Source organism: Lepidochelys olivacea (genome assembly GCF_965140295.1).
Source record: "Lepidochelys olivacea isolate rLepOli2 genome assembly, chromosome: 1".
In the NCBI taxonomy this organism is placed as follows: domain Eukaryota; kingdom Metazoa; phylum Chordata; order Testudines; family Cheloniidae; genus Lepidochelys; species Lepidochelys olivacea.
In genome coordinates this window covers 84,538,059-84,560,790 of record NC_140411.1, presented here as the reverse complement: position 1 = coordinate 84,560,790, position 22,732 = coordinate 84,538,059, and the positions used below count along the sequence as shown (strand labels likewise).

Below are 22,732 nucleotides of genomic sequence, written 5' to 3'. Positions count from 1 at the left end.
AAAGTGACTTTTTAACTTGAACAATAGCCACTGCCCTGAAATATCACAAAACACGCAGAATGCCAGGAGGCATGAAACCTCCTGTTTAGGAAGAGAGACATTTTTCACTAAAAGTACCCGTCCTTTCGCACAGTTCTAATTTAAGTACAACAAACACAAGCCATCCCATTTTACAAACAGAGCTAGTGTAATGTAAAAGGGCCTCATCCTCCACCCCTCACTCTATCCTTCCTCTGGCAAGTCTCCCATTCCCCAAGACCAAGAGCACTTTTACTTGAAGAAGTGAGTAATGACCTCAAGTCTGGCCTGTTTGAAAATTTGGATGATATCTTTAATTCCTTTAACTTTGTACTAGACAGCTTTCCTTCTTTCAGATAGAAAGAGATCCAATACGATAAAATACTTAAGTGTAGAAGTAAGTGCCCCTTTATGACATTAAGATCATACATTTCGACTGATCTGTGCACAGAATCCTGCTGATAGAAATGGCATGCACAGAACAAGACTAGTACAAGACCCTTAGTTTCTCCCTGGACCACTGGATCTGATTCACTGCAGGAAGAGCTGATAGCCACTAAAAATGCTTTTCACAGATAAATGCAACAGAGTACATAGCTAATAGCTCAAAGGGAGGTTTCATAGGACCATTAAGGACCATGTTCAGATCCCATATCGGAGTAGCTCACTCATTTGTGGGGGGAAAAAGTTACCCAAACCCTTTGTTAGGGGGCTTATTCTTTCACCCACTCACTTCCCTGGTCCTTCTCGCATGAACAGAGAGCAACGATACCCGAAGTCCAAAGGTGCAAACAATTCGATGTTTACTGAGGTAAACTTCCAGCAAGCATGATTCCAGTTTCCTTCCTCAGTATCCTCCTTCCCAGCTCTGACACCACAGAGCCTTACACCTGTGTCCCTGTTCCCATTCCTGCCCTTAGCCAAACAGGATTCCAATTTCCTTACCCCCATTCCCTGTTTCCATTTCCTCCACCCCCCTACTTCCTTGATTATCTGCAGACTATATAGTAAAACTTGAGTTCTGCTTTGCTATACCTTAACCAATCATGTTCCTGAAATTTAACTAGCCAATCCTAACATATTGTAACATGATTATGTACCCAATTATATCCCACCACCTTAATTAGTTTACACCCAGCAAAATTAATTATACAGCAGACAAACAATCACAGAACCAGACAGAGATTATACAGACAAACAATAGCAAAGTGGGAACTATAATGACAAAACAATACAGAAGTGAGGATTTCACATCCCAGCTATTGATAAGTGAGTTCTTGCCAGACAGGATGCTATCAAACTAAGTTTCCTTTTACATTTTCTAGGCACTTCCCTTTCTCTGGAGGTGATAGGCACTATCAGGACAGGATCGTATTCCTAACAGCCCAATAGCACCTTCTTTCAATGTGACTAGTTTGGAATGTGAGGATGTGACCATTCGCTTCCCAGCTTATGGCTGCCTCTGTTGCTTAGCCAAAGGCCTTAGCCTAAGAACAGGGCCTCAGTCTGTCACAGTAAGAGAAGGCCCTTACACCGGCAGACAGTGATTTTGATTCTCTTTTGTACCTCTATAACTAGCCAAGTGATAAGAATACACTTAAATTCTTAGAGTATAGGCCTTTACAGACAGGCCTGAATATCTATATCCTAACACCCTTGATGAATCTTGCTGTTGTGGGATGAGAACAAACTGAAAATACCTGTATAGGGGAATGAAAGGCTGTAATAGCCACCAAGTGAACTCTGATTTAACTCACAGAAAGACCTGATTACCAACTGGTAATCAAGAACAGCTGAGAGGGGAAAATGAACAGGTGAAAACTGATGCTGAGAACAGCAATGGTGAAATCCCTTCCATTTCTGAAGGTAAATATTTTAATAGAGATCTTTCTGCTGATTAATAAGGTTTGTTTTACTTCTGATGAACAGGAATCCTCTATTCCCAAGAACCATCAAGGAGCCATGCTCAGAGTCAGAGGATGGCCATGTCAGTGTGGAGAGACAAACTGGAATCCTGGGACAGCAGATGGGGAATAGGCAGGAGCTGCTTTGCTGGACAAGCAAAAAGGTGAATCAGGTAAGGGTACCAGACCTGCCTCAGCCAAGTTGGTACCACTAGAATGAGCTTGGCTCTGAATTATTTGATCTTGTTCAAAACAAAATCAGTGGTGTCAGAGGATATGCATACAGAAGGCTCCTGGTCCAAGGGATGAGAAAGGCTTCTCCCAAGGACTGAGGACCCAGACCTCCTCTCAAACAGAACCCTTTGCTTTTCCTGTTGATGGCAGTCATGAAAAGGTCCATTTATGGAACCCCCCACATCAGGAATATCTGTCTGAGGATTTAAAGGTTCAGTCCCACTTGTCCAGAGAGCTGTCCAGAGAATGTCAGCTCAGATCATAGGCCATGATATTCCGTATGCCTGGAAGTGAAGAGGCTGAAATGAGAATGTGATTGACTACACACCAGTTCCATAGCTTTACTGCTTTGGCACATAGGGAGGAGAATTTTGGCCCTCTCTTTTTAATAGATTCATAGATACTAAGGTCAGAAGGGACCATTATGATCATCTAGTCTGACCTCCTGCACAACGCCGGCCACAGTATCTCACCTACCCACTCCTGCGAAAAACCTCACCTATGTCTGAGCTATTGAAGTCAGAGTGTGTGGAGGGGGTGTGGAGAGGGGTAATGGGGAGTGTGAGGTAAAAAGTTTTGGGACCACTTCAGTAGGCCATGCTGCTTTTCTATGCATTCTATGGCATAGTCCAGTAGCTAAAGTAGCAACTGACACTTAACTCCAGAGGACAGTTTATGTCTTATTCACTTTTATTCACAATTAAAAAAAACCTCAAAAACCTTTAACTACATCCATGTTTAATAGAGGGAAAAAGACAAGGTGTTCAGGCCTGTGGGAGGCCTTTCTTTCCCTGCTATGCAGGTTCAGCTAAGGGCAGGTAGGCTTCCTTGTCCCACTATATTTGTCATCTCTTAATTATTTTTTAAAAAATCCACGATTAAAACCACTGATTTCTCTCTTTAATCTAGACCACTCTTCCAATAAGCATGGAGCCTAAGCCCCGGTCAAAGCAACTGGTTTCAAAATTAGCTTAGTCATTGAATTCAATGTTTAACCCTAAATGCAGCTCTTTCCTAATTTCAAAATACTTTGCTAGTGCAATAAATATTGGTTCATCAGAATGGTCTCTATAGGGAATAATTCAGACAGATTTAATCAATAGCAGAATGGACTTTATTTAGGTCCCAATAGTCTGTTTCAAGGTTGCATACATAGTAGCCATCATTAAATAACAGTACTTCTGTAGCAGCCCCTACTCACAGCCCATATGGTTACAGTTGTCATTGATCTATTTCTGATTACTTTCCGAACAATGACACAAAACCCTTCCAGAGTCCCCCAAAAACACTAAAAGCTTTGCTACAGCAATACACCTTAGCTTAGCCTGTTGAGAGTTCTACTACTTCGGTGTAATTTCAGCTGTTTGGTTTAGCGTGTGGGTTGGTTGCGGGGTGTTGGCCTGTGATATGCAGGTCAGACAGGATGATCTGCTGGCCCCCTTATGGCCTTAAATTCTGTTCTTCATTTTTAAGGACAGTCATTAATGACATGCAAGGTGAGTCCCAGGAGCCCTTTCTCAGAGTTAAGTTTGCGTATTAGCTCATTCAGGGCTCAGTCACAAAAGAATCACCTATTGGTGAGTTCACCACAGTACTAACAGAACCCCAGATTTAGAAATAAAGCACATTTAAAATAAAAATTTAGTTAATGTCTTCTAACCTCTATGTCTGTAATAGAGAAGGAGGATGGTCCAGTGGTTAGGTTAGTGGCCAAGGCCTGGGGTCCTGATCTGACACAAATTTCCTGTGTGAATTTGGGCAAGTCACTTCACCCCTCTGTGTTTCAGCACCCCAGTTGTAAAACGTGGAGGACAGTATGTCCTTGCCTCACAGGAGGGGTGTGAGGTTAGATACATTAAAGATGTGGGACTCTCAGAGACCATGGCACTGCTCTCCAAGCACCTAAGATGGAACCTTGCTACTGGGCAGCAGTTAGAAAACGAGTACTATTTTTCAATGTCTCTGAGTATCGTGTTTTAAAAATTCAGCCTCTGCTTCATATATCATCTGAGAAAGCAGTGCCAAATATTTTCTTAAAACAACCTCTCCAACCCCTCCCCCCTTTTGTGTAAGTGTCCACATGCTTTTTGTTCCATGTTCTACGTTGCGGAGGGAGATCGTTGACTGTATTGTCCCTTAAAGGGACAGATCTTCCATTATTTCAAGGTTTTGAAAATTTCCCCAAAACACAAGCTGTTCTCCACCCTATGACCTGCACACTTATACCCATGTAAGCGGGGGAATAGTCCCGCTATTGTGGGGAACTTTCCTGGCTTCTGCACTACCCCGGTGAAGTGGACTAGCAAAAGGATCTGAGTCCTTGCTCCCACCTCCTTTACCCAGAGTCCTCCCTGCCCATGAGGGCTCCCCTTCCACTCTCCTGTCTGGCAGAGTCCTCGTAACCCTGACAAGGCTGGGCCCAGGATTCCTGGGGGGCTCGACCCCCAACCCTGCTGCGGTCACCTAGAACAGGGGCTAGGGTGTCCCCACTCCAGGGTACTCTCTCTGCACTGGGCACTTCTCTGACCCACTGACCATTACATACAAGTTAAAGCAAATGCAAGTTATTTAATCAACAATTAATTTTAAAAAGAATAAGGAAAAATGGGAAAGGTTAAAGGAAACACATCACCCCGCTCTGTGGCAGGGAACATCACAAACAGTGTCTCTGGAATGTCAGGGCAGTTCACAATCTGTTCCTTGTAAGTCCCAGGCCGCCTTCTCAGGCCCTGGCTGGGCTGCAGGGATGCTGTGGGTTGGACACTTGCTCTGGTGGTGGCCACATGCTCTCAGGCTCTAAGTGGTAGGACACGTCTTCCCAGTGTCGCCCCCGCCCTGTCGGGGTTAGGATCCAAGCCTGGCCTGCAGAGCCCCTTGGCTGAGGTGTCTCCCTGTGCTGGGCCCGCTGCCCAGGGTCCCCCTCACTCACCGCACCCAGCTCCACCACTCTGTCTCTACACTGCTGCTGCTGCTCTGCCTCCAGCTCCCTGGGCTGCTCCCTTGGCCCCTCTGCCTCTGGTTGCTACAGCTCTGCTCCCAGGACAGGTCTGCTCTGCAGGCTGCTTCTGTGACTCTCCTCCCAGCACTGACCTGCTTCGTGGGCTGCTTTTCTGGCCCCTCTGGCTCTGGTTGCTGCAGCTCTGCTCCCAGGGCAAGTCTGCTCTCTCTGGGCTGTGCCTCTGGCTTTGGGGCTGCAGCTCTGCTCCCAGGACAGGGTCTGCTCTCTCTGGATCTGGCACAGCTCTGCTCCCCAGCTTAGCTTGGGCCCCTGCTTTCTCCTTAGCTTGGCCCCACCCTGTCTGACCCGGGCAAATCCAGCTCACACGGAGGACTGGACCTCCCTGGCCTCCTGGCTCTCTGAATAGTCTGCCCGCCCTGTCATTCAGGCTGACCTGGAACATTGGCCTCTCCCCATTGTTCCTGGGGGCTGTCAGTCTCAGGGTCCTGATTCCCCATCAACCCTTCCCCCTTTTTAGTACTGGGAGCTAGCAATTAAAACACCCCCACTGAATGTTAGTAAGGGGGCAACAGTCCCCTTACACCCAAAATGTCCTGTATGCACCTAAGGAAAGTTCTGTGTTACGATTACCATAGTAACTGCTGTCCAAGAGCTGCCTTGGTATTTGGGCTCCTGCTGCTTTTAAAATGCTTTTTCTTTTTTGCCAAAGAAAGCTTCTCTCAGTGACCTTATTTTTTAGAATATATTTTTCACTCCCCTAAAAAAATAAAAAGAATCAAAAGTAGAGACCGCTGTGGTAATCAGCAATGTATTTGTTAGTTGTTTTTATGCTTCATTTCAGCCTTATGCATTTTAAAGCTTTTCTGGGGCAGTAGGTTGTTTGGCAATCATGTCCTTTTCGTAGACTGAGGGCCACACTCTGCTGCATACAGCTACCATGACGTGCTAAGGGTCAATTTTAGCCACCAGGCACAGTGGCAGCCCTTCCACCTCCACATGGGGCATGACAGCAGCAGCCACCGGGAGGGGCCTTCACAGCCACCTGGAATCTTCATTCACTCAGATCTGGATGCAGTGCTCTCATTTACTTTATTGCCCTTGACTGTTGTTCACCGTCCATCCTGCCTCTCGCCTATCACAGCAATGGCTCTGCCTCATTCTTCCTGCCCAATACGCTTCTGTCCTTTCTACCTCCGCCCCTTCAGTTTCCTTCGCTCTTTGGCCACTATCTTATTTCAGCCATGACTTTGCTGAGCAGCCCAAGGTGAGCAGAGGGTAGAGTGATGAGTTTGCTAAGTAGTGAATCTGTGGCTCTTCTCTCTCCTGCACTATCTAGTTGGACTGCAAACTCTTCAGGGCAGGAAGAAACTTGCTTTTAAGGAGCCTGTCAAGGTTCCTCCCCCACTCTGAACTCTAGGGTGCAGATGTGGGGACCTGCATGAAAAACCTCCTAAGCTTATCTTTACCAGCTTAGGTCAAAACTTCCCCAAGGTACAAAATATTACCCCTTGGACAGGCCGCTACCACCACCAAACTAATACTGGTTACTGGGGAAGAGCTGTTTGGACGCGTCCTTCCCCCCAAAATACTTCCCAAAACCTTGCACCCCACTTCCTGGACAAGGTTTGGTAAAAAGCCTCACCAATTTGCCTAGGTGACTACAGACCCAGACCCTTGGATCTTAAGAACAATGAACAATCCTCCCAACACTTGCACCCCCCCTTTCCTGGGAAATGTTGGATAAAAAGCCTCACCAATTTGCATAGGTGACCACAAACCCAAACCCTTGGATCTGAGAACAATGAAAAAGCATTCAGTGTTTTACAAGAAGACTTTTAATAAAAAATAGAAGTAAATAGAAATAAAGAAATTCCCCCTGTAAAATCAGGATGGTATATATCTTACAGGGTAATTAGATTAAAAAAACATAGAGAACCCCTCTAGGCAAAACCTTAAGTTACAAAAAAGATACACAGACAGAAATAGTTATTCTATTCAGCACAATTCTTTTCTCAGCCATTTAAAGAAATCATAATCTAACACATACCTAGCTAGATTACTTACTAAAAGTTCTAAGACTCCATTCCTGTTCTGTCCCTGGCCAAGACGACTACAGACAGACACACAAACCCTTTGTTTCTCTCCCTCCTCCCAGCTTTTGAAAGTATCTTGTCTCCTCATTGGTCATTTTGGTCAGGTGCCAGCGAGGTTACCTTTAGCTTCTTAACCCTTTACAGGTGAGAGGAGCTTTCCCCTGGCCAGGAGGGATTTCAAAGGGTTTTACCCTTCCCTTTATATTTATGACAGAGCCCATCAGACTGTTGGTACTGTACAAATAACAAACAATGATAAAAGCCACTTTCCGGATAGACAGCTGGTTTTGAAGCACGGAACTACTGAGGCACCCTTACCATTTGTAATTACAGTCAAAGCCTCTTAAACAAGACACACTTATGTAGGTGTTAGGTTAAATGAAAGACATGGCCAAGAATCCACACCCTGAAATTTATTGAATAGGAAGTAATTTCCACTTTATTGGGATACTTCCAAAATCTCAAACTGGATAACAGAAATGGCTGGAGAAGGATTAGCCGTTTATCACCACATAGTGTAACCTGGGGTTCAGAGCAGAGCTCAGATTCAGCTAATCAGCATTGATAAAATTTCTACCCTGAGCATTTCTGCTGGTGCCTCCAAGCAGAATGAACTTTCACTCCTTAGTTTACTCATAACGTAAGTGAAAAATGTTCAATATCTTGAAAAGTCAAGTGGATTGAATCAGCCCGAATAATGACAAAACCATAGCATCCTCTGCATCTGACTCTAACCAAAGTAAATGTGTGAGAGGAGCAAGCATGATGTGAAAGATGCCCTCCCCATCTGTCACCTGCATGAAGGATCAGGCTGTTTGGACGTACATTGAGACACAATATCAATGAACTTGGTAGGCAGCTACAGCAAGGCACAAGTAGTTTCAAACGGACAGGTAGCTGGTTATCATGTGCACGGGCAATCAAGGCTGGAACTGGAATCAATCGGGTATCGCAAGCGTAACAGCAGAACTGGGCTAATGTGTTTTCACATAACATGTACAAAGACTAGCCTGATATCCATGAAAATCAAAAAGTCCATAACTGTGACGTGATCACTAGCATCAAATCCACAGCCACAGAAATCATAGAAAAACACTAGGCCCTAGGAAAAAAAATGCTTGCCATCTGCAGGCTTATGTGAAATAAATTGAGAATTTATGTACAGATCCTACTGAATAGGGCATTACTTATTACTTAGGTCACATTACAAACACATATTTAAACATTGTACCTGCCCCAAAGAGCTTGCTATTTAAATTGAACAGGAATAAAATGAAAGTTTGAAAGAAAATGCATGGAAGTGGCAGCAGGTCCATGGAAGGCTTGATTCCACAAGGGGCCTGATACTGATCTGATTTACACCAGCCTAAATCAGGAATGGATCTGCTGGGATCACTGGAGTTACAATGGTGAAAAACTTATGTGTGAGCAGAATCAGCTCACAGGTGTTCCCGTCAGTAAACTACTACTGTCACGTTGGATACTGATTAGCGTCTTTGCTGGTATTTTCAGCAGAGGACTCAAGAACTGAATGAATATGGAGACTGAAATACCCCCTTTCCCACACAGATTGTCCTTTCTGAAGAAGGTTGATATGCAATAGCAGAGCAGAATGATGAAGTGTTTATTGACCTTGCCAATGCTGTACCTGTTCTGTAAATAAATAGAAGAATTCAGTCATCATGGCCATCGAGCTAGTTTCTTTCCAGAGCATTACATTCACTAATTAGGCCTACATTTTATAAGGTGACTAATGATTTGGGGCACTGCCATTTTAGGGCATCTAACTGTGACACTTTAAAGGGGCAGATTTTCAGAAGGCAGGTGTTCAGCGCTTTCTACAAATCAGGAAATTGTAAGGTGTCTCAAGTCTGGCACCCAAAACTTGAGGCACCCAAAATCATTAAATCCTTTTGAAAATACAGGCTTAAAATGTAAGAAGTATCCATGTAGGGCCCCATCCTGCTCCCTTTGTAATCCACTCGAGTTTTGCCACTGACAGTAATGGAAGCAGGCTTGACTCCACAGGCACAGATACAATGGTAGAAATCTCCCCTAATAAATTAAATCTTCCTGATTCTTTGTCCTTCTCTAAAATGTTTGGAGCATGTAGAAGATTTTCAGTCCGGTCTCTGATGGCCAAAACAATTGGCAGGAAAAGCCTGAAAGCCATTACTGCAGCACTTGAACATTAGCCCTGACTCCAGTCTCTCAGATGTTCTTGCTTTTATTGTATTTCTGGCTGTGGTAACTTTTTATCCTACATCATCAAAGTGTGGCTTAAACAACATTCACTTTGCCAGTGCCAGATATCTCACTTGCCTCTGTTCAGATTAACTTCTTTGAGAAATCCAAAACATTCTGGCACAAATGTTTACTGCTGCTTGCAAAAATGCATTTCAGCCTCTTTCTACACATTCATTCGACCTACGTTTGTATGCTTGTCACATGACAAAAAATGGGAATCACTTTTTATTGCAATATAAATGATATTAATTGGATTTCTCTCATAATAGCCATGCTATGCAACCTAATATTAATTCAAATACTAGGCTAGATTCTCAGCTGAAACCATTCAATGCTTGGCATAGTTGAAGTGGGGAGATGGTTTGGTAGCACTGCATTCATACCCTAACACATTTCTTGCACCAAGGGACTGCACGAGGAGATGGCACAGACAACTAGCAGCCAGATCGGGACTCCCCATCACCCAGGGAAATCCAATGGCCTTCCATCTCCTTTCCCGTGCTTAAACGGCACAAAGAACATCATGATATTTTTCTTTTTTTTCCCTGACAGCCAACCACCCTTGATTATGTCCAATTCTTTGGCACTCCCCATCTTGGAATAGACCACTGCTAGCAATAGGCTACATGCCAAGAAAATCAAAATTCCCACAAAACACAGGTTAACGTATGCTTCTGGATTATAGAGGCTGTTGATTTTTAAAAGATGTTACTAATATACACTAATTGACTGTGTGCACAGCCAAAAATGGGCCACAGGAAATCCACCTGAAAGCCAAGTGATGCAGAATTGTTAATGTGGCTCTGCAAGAGGGATGTGCATTGTAGGGAACACACACAGTTAATGATCATTTTCTAGGAACAGACATCTATTAATAGTGCACACACAAAAATAGTTTTTCCACTTTGTTTAAAGAACCACTGTGGTTTCAAGTCCCTTTTTTGTCAACAGAAATAAGGGCTGTATAATGCAAAGAAACCAGCTATACAGAAAATGCTAACTGGAGATAAGAAAGGGCTTTGTTATGTACAGCTGTATTTTTAAATCTTATGCACTTATGCTTTGTGTCTATTATAGTTTTAAAATTAACAATTTAGCACCATGCATACTCTTCTGTGTTGCAGTCATTACTATATTCAAAGGCAATCATGTATAAATAGTATCAATGGTTTATTTTGGGGGTTAAAGATTCCATTAATCTGATTTCCCAGTGTCTGTACAAATGTGTAAAGATAGGAAGACTAAATAAACGTTTGTTGTTTTTTTTAAAAAAAAGATTGATCTATTGTATATAAATTTGCTTTCATACCACAGATGGCTGCAGTATTGGGCCGGACTCTCCTCCCAGTTAGACTGGTGTAAATCAAGAGTAGCTTTATTGAATTCAGTGGAGTTTTACCAGTGTGAAACCAATGTGAGTGAAAAGAGAATAAGGCTCTTTGTGCTTTTGATTTTGTTTAATGTAAACTAGAGGGGAGAAAATTGTTTTTAGCCTTGATCCTTTTTTCTCATACATGTCATTGGTTGAGTTTCATCCCTTAGAGAATTGGTGAATGTGGGAATACAGACTAATACAAAACACTTGGCCTGTTTTCAGTTCCTAACACATACTCCAGAGTTCATGTTATGGTTATCAGAAATAATCTATGAAAAATGAAGCTGCACACAACTGCAGATCATCAGCATGGCTTAACCTTGTCAAGTGGGGATGAAACAGGAAGTGCTTTGTGACACTGACTGGCAGAAATACAAACTGATGAAGAAAACACACTGCAGGAAAGAGGATCTCAGACAGTGAGTTAAAGCACAGGATGTTAACTAGAGCAATATTCTACCATGGCCAAGATCAGAGAAAGTTGACATACTTGTTAGATATTTCAGCAAAAGAATCAGTTCCAGCAACTTTTTTTTAACCTTTCTTACAACACAATTTACCAAAAGGTGGCAGAGGGCAACAGGGGTTGCCCTGAGTGATAACATTTTTAATTGTACAAATGCCATTCTTGATGTCATAATCCAAAGGTCAATGCAGCTGCAGGCCCTGAACAGATGTGCTCTACATCTGCTAAATAATATGGAGAAGTGGCTGTAGGATCCAAGTAAGGTTAAAAACATTGGTAGATCAATGGTGCCACTCATGTGAGTATTTGCCTCCTTCCTTTCCAACGTCTTCCATGTATTTCTATACTTCATTAAGAAACCATAGCAAAACAAACAAAAAAGCCCACATGCACAACTTATTGCTGAACAAGGGCCAATGTCCAGATGAAGTCATTGTGTGAAGAAAAATATTCCATGTCTTAAAACTAAGGGCAAAATCTTGCCCTTCTTTGCAGTGGCTGTGAAAGTGACTGGGAGCAGAATGGGCACCAATCACACAAATGGTGCCTGAGCCTGAGCTCCAAAACACCTTTTAATTCAAACAGTTGTACTACGTCATTGTATTGTTAAAAAATGGTGAGATGTCCTGTTAACATTTAAATCCAATTACTAGATCTGCTTGCATAGGTCATATTTCCACATGCAAACATGAAGAAGAATTTGTTGTAGGCTGGTTGGTCAAGTGGTTTTCAGTTTTTCTTGCGTTAATTGCATTCTTTTTTTGAGTAAGAAGAAAAACATTTTCTTAAGAAATTTCACAACAATAGGTGCAAAGAGAAAAGTCATCTTCAGCTTTAAATAGAATACTGTTTTATTCTATGTGCTAAACCACTGTTGATACAGAGTGTCCAAAATGAGCGTTAGCGTATACTTACTCTTTTCCTGTTTGTCTGATAACTATGCTGTGAGATTTAACACAATGATAAAAGTATACTAAAATGCTGACCACAAAAATATTAGCCCCATGGTTATAGTTTGTATTGAAGAATGTTTTCAGGTATTTCTTGTTTCCTAAATTGACATCACACTGATATTTGAAACAATGGCTTCAGGTAGAAAGGAGTCTGTGGTCATGATACACATTGGTGCCAGTGACATAGGGAGGCATAAAAGAGAGGTCATGGAAGCTACACTTAGATTATTAGGAGAAAGGCTTAAGTCCAGGATCTCTGGAGCCATTTCTTCTTCGATCCTTCAAGATCCCCATGCAGGATCAACTGGACGGCGGGAACTTCAGGGTCTTGGGCCTCATCTACATTAGAAAGGGTTTGCTGATATCGCTGTACTGACAAACCCTTCTTGTGGAGACACAGCTTACACTGGCAATTTTGTTCGTTTGCTGGTATAGCTTATTTCAGTTCCCTGAATCAAACAAGTTATACTGTCAAAAGGCTTTTTTTTTTTGCTAGTATAACTGTGTCGACTCTGGGGCTCTTGGCAGTGCAGAAAGGCCGCCAAAAATAATCCCCCACAACCAACATTGTTATACCAACAAAAACCTCTAATGTAGACCTGGCACTAGTGTGTGGATAGGAAGACATTGTAAAGAGAAGGGTGGTTCTAAACATAGTGGAGCCAGGCTGCTGGTCCAGAACACTGACAACTTTTAGGGGGAATACTAAGACTAGGACCTGGGGAAAAGCTGACAGGTGCTGAGGAGCACACAGGTCAGACAAAGACATCTGCTAGAGATGTTGATAATACAAAGCTATCTGGTAGTAAAGGGTATGATAGAAATGACAACTGAACAGAAGGAGGGAAAGACTGAGATTACAGTGGTGCAGTCCAGAAAAGCAGCAGGAAGCAAAGCACAAATAGGCAAATGAGCAAAAATAAAAACTATGCATGTCTGTAACATACTGTGAGAAGCATAAAGCAATACACCAGGGTACTAGAATGCCCAGCAATGGAAGAGAATGGTGCCATAATCAACACTTCTGAAACACAGTGGAATGGTTAAAATGAAAGTAATAGTGTACTGCATTGAAAAAGTGTCAGTCAAGCCTGGATGTTTTGCTAAAAGATGTGCTCTAGCTCATTTAGAGACCATGGGCCTGGTGCAAGAACAAATTGGTGATGTTCTATGGCCTGTGTTACACAGCCAGTCAGCGGGAAGGATCATAATCACCTGAAAAATCTATGAATAACCCAGGTATAAATTATTCTGAAAGGATAGATTTGCTCATACAGATGAGGAAGTAGCCGTTTACCTAAAAGATTCCACAGAATCTAATGCTTTCCCAAATTTGCCTGTCAGTTTATTCAACTTTATTATAACATATTGCAACACCACCTAGTGTTAAATTTATTTATATGAGCAACTCAGAAAATATTAGAATAAGTAAAAAAAACCACCACTGGAGTCTTTGTGCAATATATTTATGCTCTAATACAAGATGTACAGAACCCTTCCAGTTAATTGCATGTTTGATCATCAATTTCCTGTCTTTCGCAAGTAAATACTCCCACACAGGAAACACAAATATAGTACTTTTGAGTATAGAAGATTTCAACCACTTTTAGTTTATTTTGTGGTCATTCTACATTCTAGTGTTAGTCTCTCTTCTCATAACAGGCCCTTAAACCAATCATGTTAATGAGCTTTAATGAAAGGCAATAAACAGTGCTAACAATATAAATTGAAAGTAAACACATAATACGAGATTTATAATACTGTTCACCGCTCTATCAAGAGCAACAATTGATTAGATTTCTGTTTACAAATTATCAATTCCTACAGTACATGTGAGTGCATAGTACATTACCAAATTTCCAGATTTCTACAGAAGTGGCTGAGGCCTATTTCATAGTGTTCTGCAAAGCATGCTATTGAGTGAGGGTCTGATCCAACTCCAATACAATTCAATAGCAAAACTCCCATTGACTTCCGTGGTGAAGGATTGAGCTCCTGAAGCTCCTGAAGATGAGTTAGATACTTAACAAAGGCTCCCTGCCTCCTCAAAAGTGTTAGAAATTTCCCGCTTAAGCAGTTTTGTCAGAACCCATCTTAATTGGATTCAATAAAAAATGGACAATAACTTGGACACAACAGAACCTCAGATATCTAGATCTTAAGCAGGAAAATTCTATAATCTATATATATGATTTGATATTTAATTTCAGGGATTTTTGCTCACAGTAATACGGTAGAATAAAATAACACCTGGGGCAGTAAGAAATTTCCCCCTGCTTGTCACAGGTCATATTGGGAGGGATTTTGGCTTCACCGAGATCACTATGACCAGGTAGGTATAAATCAGATAATTATTATGACTGCAGAGACTAGGCACCAGGGAAGCTCAAATCTACCCATGTACTGTACGTTCCAAATCAATGTTACATAAGACTCTTCAGTCACAAACAATGAATATTGGCAATCTCAAGAGCCTGTGCAATTTGGAGTCAAGCACTGACAACATTTGAAATCAAGGACAAAAATACAGCCAGTGTCCAGATTCCAAACAAAGCATGCCACAATCACAGATGGTTGTATAGGGCTCAGTTGCAGGGCTACAGGAACGTATACACATACACACACTGTTGTAGTAGCCAGGCAAGGTACTAACAAACTTCAACAGGACTTTATTTTTTAAAGTGGAAACCTCTTTTCCAAGCTGCTGCTGCACCCTCAGTACCTCTCCCTCAGCCTCTTCAACTCCTCCCCCCTCCTTCCTGTTTCCTGTCCTTTCAGACTCCCAACAGCCCGTGCTCCCAGTTCTAATAATAACAAGCAACATCTAAACACCACAACAATGAATACAATCCTTTGGTTTCATGGAAATAGCAACTGATCCACTTCAACTCATTTCCTCAAATTTCTTATAAAAATATTTTACATTCTTTCTAAATGATTTATATTATAGAGCTGGCACCAAGGAATACTACAGTTTGCACCTCAAAGGGCCTGGCTCACCAGTGCATTACTCCAGTTTTATGCCATGTAACTCCACTGAATAATAAGTAACACAGTGGTGATTCAGACTTCCATTATAACCCCCATTTTCACTCACTCAGTTTTGTGAAGAATTCTCTTTTGGGGCTTAGTCTGTGACCTCTGCCCACAAGTGAATTTTTGTTTACTGCGCATGACTTGTCCATGACTTTTACTAAAAAAACCCATGACTTAAACATAGCCCTACCCATAAGTGCATGCAGGAGTTACTGACACCCATGAAAGCCCTTCTTTGAATTAGGAGATGGGAAGGTCTGAATGGAAAGTCCAACTGAACAACCAGTTGGAAAGGGCACCTCTTGAGATACCCAGACGGTTGATAGATGGCTGTGGACCTGACCCTCAAAAGACAACAAAGATGAGGATGAGGGAACAAGGGATAAAGAGGGTACTGAGGGAAAGCAGAAATAAGGGAGATCTCATCAGAAAAAATGTGTTCTCATAAATTTTTCACCGTTTTGGTTCACATGCTAGACCTGCATTTGAAACTGGCCCACTGTCAGGATTCAGATAAAAATTAACCCTACTGAATTCTTATTTTAGTAGCACCTGGTTCCAGACATCAGCCTATCTCTGCTCTTTCAATTGAACAAAAAGGATGGAGTTTTCAAGAATGCTTAGAATTGACCTGCCTTTGCTCCTCTTGAAGTCAATGGGAGCTAAACCATTCACTTCTAAAGGACCAGAATTAGGCCAAAGCCAAGTGCTTTTGAAAACCCTGCCCAAAGACGTCTATAGTATTCACTTCTGATACACATCTTGCAGATACACATATTGTCACACCCAGTTATGTTTATTCTTGCTTTCTGAAATAATGTTGCTGAATATATTATAAACAATCCATTCTAAGTACCCTGGAGCAAATTTTGGGAAAATACTTACATCAGTACTCCTAGACTAGAATCCCCTGTCAGTTCTTAACATTTACCAATACTATAAACCATCTTTTCTTTTGGAAACAGAGAATGCCAAGGAATGACCAACCAACTGAATTACACAACTGTTGCTGTTCAGAAAAGCAATGTCCTGGAAAGAGGATCGTAAACTAGATTGTCCTTGCTGGGATGGAATGTGCATGTGCATTTTCCCCTCAATTTTCTTTGTTTAAAACTATTCAAGAAAGATGAATATGTTGGTTGTTTTACAATATATTGGCGTGAAGGGGTTCACCAATGGTGGTGATATATAGATCTTTAAGTTTATTTTAGTGTGCTGTGTTCAGTTTTGGAAGGAATCCTCTGGTGTTGATAGTTTTGATGAAGAAGAATCTTCTGGGGAGCTGTTGCAAGCCAGCAAGATAGTCTGCTCTCTGCCTTTCTCTCTCTAACAAGACTCAGTTCTTCCTGGGAACCAGGCATGGTATCTGGCTCTGAGTTATGAAAGGGAGGATTTGCCTGCATTCCCTTTTGGGGCCACCTGTGTTCCAGGACTGTTGTATAGTTGTAAATAAAACAACTTATGCTAAGCAAAGACCCAGACTCTGTATCCCTGATTGCTCCTTGAATGGGAAGCCAACTTGCAGTGCCTTGCTACCATTCAGCAGATGGGTGACAATATTAATAAGTTCTCTTAATGCTCTCTTTTTTCCTATTTGTGTTCTTAACTTGGGCAAAACTAGAGCTGTTTGACTCAGCCTCATATCAATGGCCACACATTTTATGTACCTACCTTTCAGAGACTTTTGAGGCTTAATTACTGCTTTTGCACTGCTTTGAAAATGTAAGATGCTATGTCACTGCTAAGTATTATAATTAGGCTCTGAATTCAGTCTAACTGCAAGAGAATGAACAGTTTTGCAGGAATTCTTCACAACTGAGCCACTGGTTCAACCAAGACATACAGGGTTTAAAGGGCCTGATCCCAAACCCACTGATCAGGCCTAAAGTGAATTGAGTTTTGGTGGATCACAGACTTAGGAAACATTTGTCCAATCTGAGGCAAGGCTCAAAGGGCAGCGCATGCCGCACTCGGGAGAGGAGGGGGAGGGTAGCAGAACTCCTTAAGAGCCCCAGAAGGATGGTGGTTGAGTCAATCAGCACACTTCTTGGGGTCCTTTCTGGCAAGTAGTTCCCTCTGCACTCCCTTAACTTAACTTACTGAAGAACTGCACCTTAAAGAAATAGTCCAGCCCTGGGGAAGGATTTGAGAGTCTGGCTCTGTGGAAATATGAGAAAGTTTAAAAAAATGCAGTCAAAATAAGGAGCAAACACAAATGTGTGATAAAAAAATATAAATAAATGTAAAATGAACAAAGAACAGATCTTCTAAGAAACTTGAAGCACAAAGAAATGAAGTCAGCAGAGTCTTTCACAGGGGAAGTCCTTCACTTCCCCAATCAGTTGGAACATGCACAGAAAGCAAAACAATTCCACAAGACCTACGTATATGGGTTTCTAATCCAGTGAAAGTAATACATGCTCTGTTTTCAAATCCAGAGTCAACAGTGTTTTCCCTTAACAGACACAGCACAGTTAAACTATTTGTCTAACACTGATAAGGTTATCACCCAGGAATTTTTTTCAGAAAGGGTCATGTTTCCTTTGCAGAATTAAAACGCATGTTTAAAAAAAAACAGTATGTTGAATTGGGTTCTCTCTCTTTCAACTTAATTTACAGGATACAGTGTAGATGACACTTAACGTTAATATGCTGGCAGCCCTGAGGGACAACAAATATGATGACCCTAAATTATATCAAAAATCCTATCTGCTTTGGAATCATTGGTCACTGTAAATTACCAGAAGACAACAAGGCACATTTGCAAAACTTCCTTTATTCACTGCAGTGAAATACTAGCAGGAGCTGTATTAATTGCTAGGAACAGTTCTTGTTTTTCAGCCAATCTCTTACAAAACAAGATATACAGGATCAGACTTTCTGGATTGTCATAATTCTTCTAACAGCTCCAACCTCTTAGAAAGTATGTGGGAAATAAAAATTAATGAGCCATTGATCGTAAGCCAGAGGGCCCAGAGAAATAAATAAATAAAGTGGAAAGCTGATCTTCCCATTTGTTATAACTTCAGGTCAAGAATGAAATGATACATGCCTAGAGCCAATTTTACATTTTTTGGATGCAGGAGTATACCTGTTTGTTTTTGACAGCTGCAAATGCAGGCATATGCTGAGGAGGAGAAGAGAAAGGAGACAGGAACTACAATTCCTAATTGAACCAAAGCTGATTTTACAGCAATTGCTTTAGATGAGGGGTGTAAAGCTCATTCAGTGGAAGGAGTGGCGTTCCATTTTTAATTATGGTCAGTGGCCAGTACTCATGCAGGATTGCATAGTATCTTCAATGCAAAGCTGAGCCCCCACTGGCAACAATGGGAGGTTTACACAAATATCAAGTGTTGAATCTGGCCTTTAACTAAATGTTCAATTTTTATTGTTTACACTGTACTTCATTGTCATATGATACCTTGCTGAGAAGATATGCTGACCTTTAGGACCAGCACTACTTCTGCCCTTTGTTCTGTTCCTTCCCCATCCTTCTTTGTCTGTTTCTGTCCAATTCTATGCAACTCAACACGGTCCCCAGTCTCAGTCCCCATTCAGCAGCTCCTGCCAACTGCAGTGGTCAGTGATTACTCAGTGCTTAATGTGCTTGCAAGAGATCTGCTTTACTCTGTTTCTGGTTTCAAGTTGCTGGCTGGGCATAACAAGTGCTTCACAGCGTCCTGCCCAAACTCTCAATCTGGGAAGCTCTGTCCTTAAAGGCACACTCCCGAATACCAGGCCCAGTAGTCGGTTTGTCTGTCTACCTATTTCTAGTAACAGCAATTGCACTGGAATCTCAGCACTGTTATGCTATCTAGGCCTGCTATCTGTCTCCCTCTGAGCATTCAAGAAGAAAGCCACTGATCCCATCTGACCTTCTTTCTCCTTTCTGCCCCCCAGCCCTCCCCAAGTGACTCCTGAGGCCCTGCTGGAATCCTCCAGAGCCTGGACCTTTTCCTGGTGCAGCAGCAGTGGAGAGACCCTGTGAGGGTCCCCAAATTATTATCTCATGCGCCAGATTGGAGTGAGAGCTGCTTCACATTCTATGTGCAGGGTAGAGAGTTTCGCCTGTGGTGGACGTGAGGATAGCATACTGGAATGGGAGAGGGTGAAAGCTGAATGAGTGTGGAGAATAATTCAGTTCTCAGTGTAGGTGGAAAACACCACACACAAACATACCAGAGTTTTGTAACTTGCCCCAGGAGCCACATGAGAAATGATACGTATGGCATTCTCTCCCACCCCACACACATACACCTCACTGTACATTTTACCACCTGACATAATATACAGTCCGAAAAACTACCGGAAGGAAACTCAGCAAGTATTCTTTTCTTCAGAAAGGATGTGCACATTTCTTTAAGTGGAAAAAGAAAAAGGGATCTAAGTCTCTTTTCACAGTTAGCTTCTGAAGGGTTAACATCAATGCTTTTTAAAAAAAAAAAAAACTAAACTAAAAGCTCTCAGCTCCCGAGATATTATCAGTCTGCAAAACATAGGTAAGACTATGAGAGAGAAAGAGAAAGGAACAGATATATATGTAAGGAAAATTAAAACTCAGCATGTTGGGTGTGGGGGGAATGTGCTTTGAAGTACAAAAGATCTATTGTTAATGTGGGACAAAACCTCCCCAGTATGGGACAGAGATAAAAAGGAGGGAGTTTCTAGCAGATCAAGGTCAACCAAGATATATGAATAACATAAATGCTATTAATCTCGTGCAGCATGAATCAGAGAATTGCAACAGGGTAGAGTTGTGTGGTGGGGTTCATGGCATGAGTGTTCTATGCCACTTTGTATTAGATAATGAATGTATTCATCACAGACTCCTACATACCATCCAAACTGGCAGAGAAGTAGCTTTAAGGAGCTTGAGAGAACAAATCAAAGAGCTGGCTCAAAAGCTCAGAAAGGTAATAGGGATGTTCAAAAACACTGCCCTATGTTTAGATATTTGCGGCTATCCATACAATCTCACTCTGCAGGAAATCGCGTGAGAAAGGAGTTCTGAGTTGGACAGCTTGAAGCTTATTATGCCTGATGCCGCCTCTGTCATTATAGCTATTTTAACAGTTAGAAAAGATGCAGAGTAATGCATGAAAAGACTGTACACTGGAAAATGTCACTTTTTTCTTCTCATGACTAATTCAAAGTACAAAACGAACCATTGCAGAGGGCTACATCTAAACATTGCAGAGCAGCAAGAGACTGAGTCAAAACGTTCATAACCAAATGTAATACTGAAATCCCAGATACAACTAATTCCTCCCTCTAAAGTTTCCAAGGGTTTCTCAAAGTGAACCTAGATTTGTATTCAAATCTGTATTTCAGTGCTGTGCAATTAGTGGAATAGGGCACCCTCCACAATGGGCTGAACTCCCCAGCTAGGAGTACATCCACATTTTTAAAATTAGGGTTTTTCAATCTCTAGATCTTGCAGCCTGGGCTCATCTCTAAATTATTCTTTATTATTTGTATTACAGTAGCACCTAGAGGTTATGACAGATGTGGAGCTGCTCTGAAAGTGAATACCTCATATTGACCTGGTTATAGGGCTGTTTTACTGTATGAATATATTGATTTAGTTTAAGGTGGGAGGGTGGTCAAGAAAAACAAGCAAGAAAGAAATAATAGCTCAAAATAAGCCACCCTCAGCAAACACTTGAGGGATGTTAAGGGACAATACCAGGACGATTAACTTTGGAGATTTTGCCTCCTGTGCAGCTAACCTACAAAACTGATTTGAACCAGGACATGAAGAGGGCCACACTCACAGGAAATTTTAAAAAACCATGGCAGGCTTAAAAAGGAACACTCACTCCAGGGGTGGGGGGAGGGGGAGTGTTTGGGGAAAACTAGACAGACGCAGAGACCTGACATGGGTGACGGCAGAAGTTGGGATTGCCAAGGTTATATCGCCAACTTCAAGATAAAAAATCATGAGTTGAACTCCCCAAAATCATGAGATTAATAAAAACATGATTTTTTTTGCCAAAGACTGTATTTTTATTAGTATTTTTGAACTCCTCTGTGTGCGTGGGGGGAGGGGAGAGGAGAGAGACTTATGCCCACTCTCCCAAATGTATTGGGTAGGGTTATTTTGGTTCCCTGCTGAAGGAGTTCTCAACCCCGCACATCTACCCATCCCCTGCTCAGCAATTAATTCTGCCTCCATCCAACCTCTGCCTCCTCCATTTAGCCTCTCATCAATTTAATCCTCCAGCAGCCCCAATTTGACCCCAACCCAGCACCCATCAGTTCAGCCCCCAAGCCTCCCCCTCTGCTCTTGCTGAGGTTCTTCAGCCTCCTTTAAGCCTGGAGTGGCTACAGCAGAATCCTTTCTTCTCCTCCCCAGGCTGGAGGAGGCACCTCCAAGGGCTCTTTGCACCTGGCTCTGCCCCTTCCCCAGACTGGATGCTGCAGGGAGTGGGGGAAGAGCAGAATCATCTTGTCCCCATTACTCCCATGAAGGGAAGGGAAGGAGGGAGTGGAAACACCTTGAGCTGCTCGGTGTCTTTAACTCTCTCCTCCCCTCCTGTGAGAATGACTGCAGGTCGCTTGCTGAGAGGTCGGAAGTGGGGAAAGAGAGCCTGGTCTCTAAGCAGCTCTGATTGGTTGCTCAGCCTAGGAGGCTGCTTAATGGGGCAGACAGCCATTCACTGGAGGGCTGGAGCTTCTTGGGTCATCCTAAGACTGGGCTCAGCCAAAATTATGTCATTTGTGAAAACAATATTGTAGCTGTCAACACTCAGGTTATCAGCAGGGAAGGACAAGCCATTAGTTAAGACAGATGTGTTTACTGTTGTTTTAAAATCCTTTTTCTCGAAATGCTTTGTTCCTACTGTTAAATAAACAAATACTTTGGTTTGAGAAGGCTGTCTGATCACTATACACACCACTGGCCACACTCCACAAAAGGGAAGAGATGCAGGTGCCTGCACTCAGTCCAATCTGCTGGGTAAGCAAGATTGATATACTTGAAGGATACTGTAGTCCAGGGATCGGTCTAGGAGTGAGAGAATTCCACATCAAGAGAGGTAAAGGCACGAGGCCTGACACCTGAGAGGATCCATTCAAAGAGACCACAAAGAAAACTTAGGCACAGCTGCCTTGTAACTGTGACAGAGGGCCCAACCAAGATCTGGGTACCATTGTTCTACAGAAGCCTAGCAAAAGGCACACCTTGCCTCAAATTACTCACAATCTAAATAGACAGGACAGAAAAAGAAAAAGATGAAGTGACTTGCCCATAATCAGACAGCAGGTTAGTGGTAGACCCAGGAATAAAACCCAGGTATTCTACTCCCAGGTGTCTTATCCACTGGTCCACACAGCCTCTCCCCAGATGAAAAGTAAAATATTGATAATATCCTAAATATAGAAAGTCAGGTTCCACAACCATTTGAGGGCTGCAGAACGAATTATTTGTTTTCATATTTTCCTG

General features: G+C 42.3%; 1 long non-coding RNA gene across 1 annotated transcript in view; it reads right to left on the bottom strand.

Moving 5' to 3' along the window:
* LOC311521606 overlaps window positions 1–22,732 on the bottom strand; it is a 29,563-nt gene that overhangs the window by 3,023 nt on the left and 3,808 nt on the right. The gene's annotated exons all lie outside the window — the stretch shown is intronic.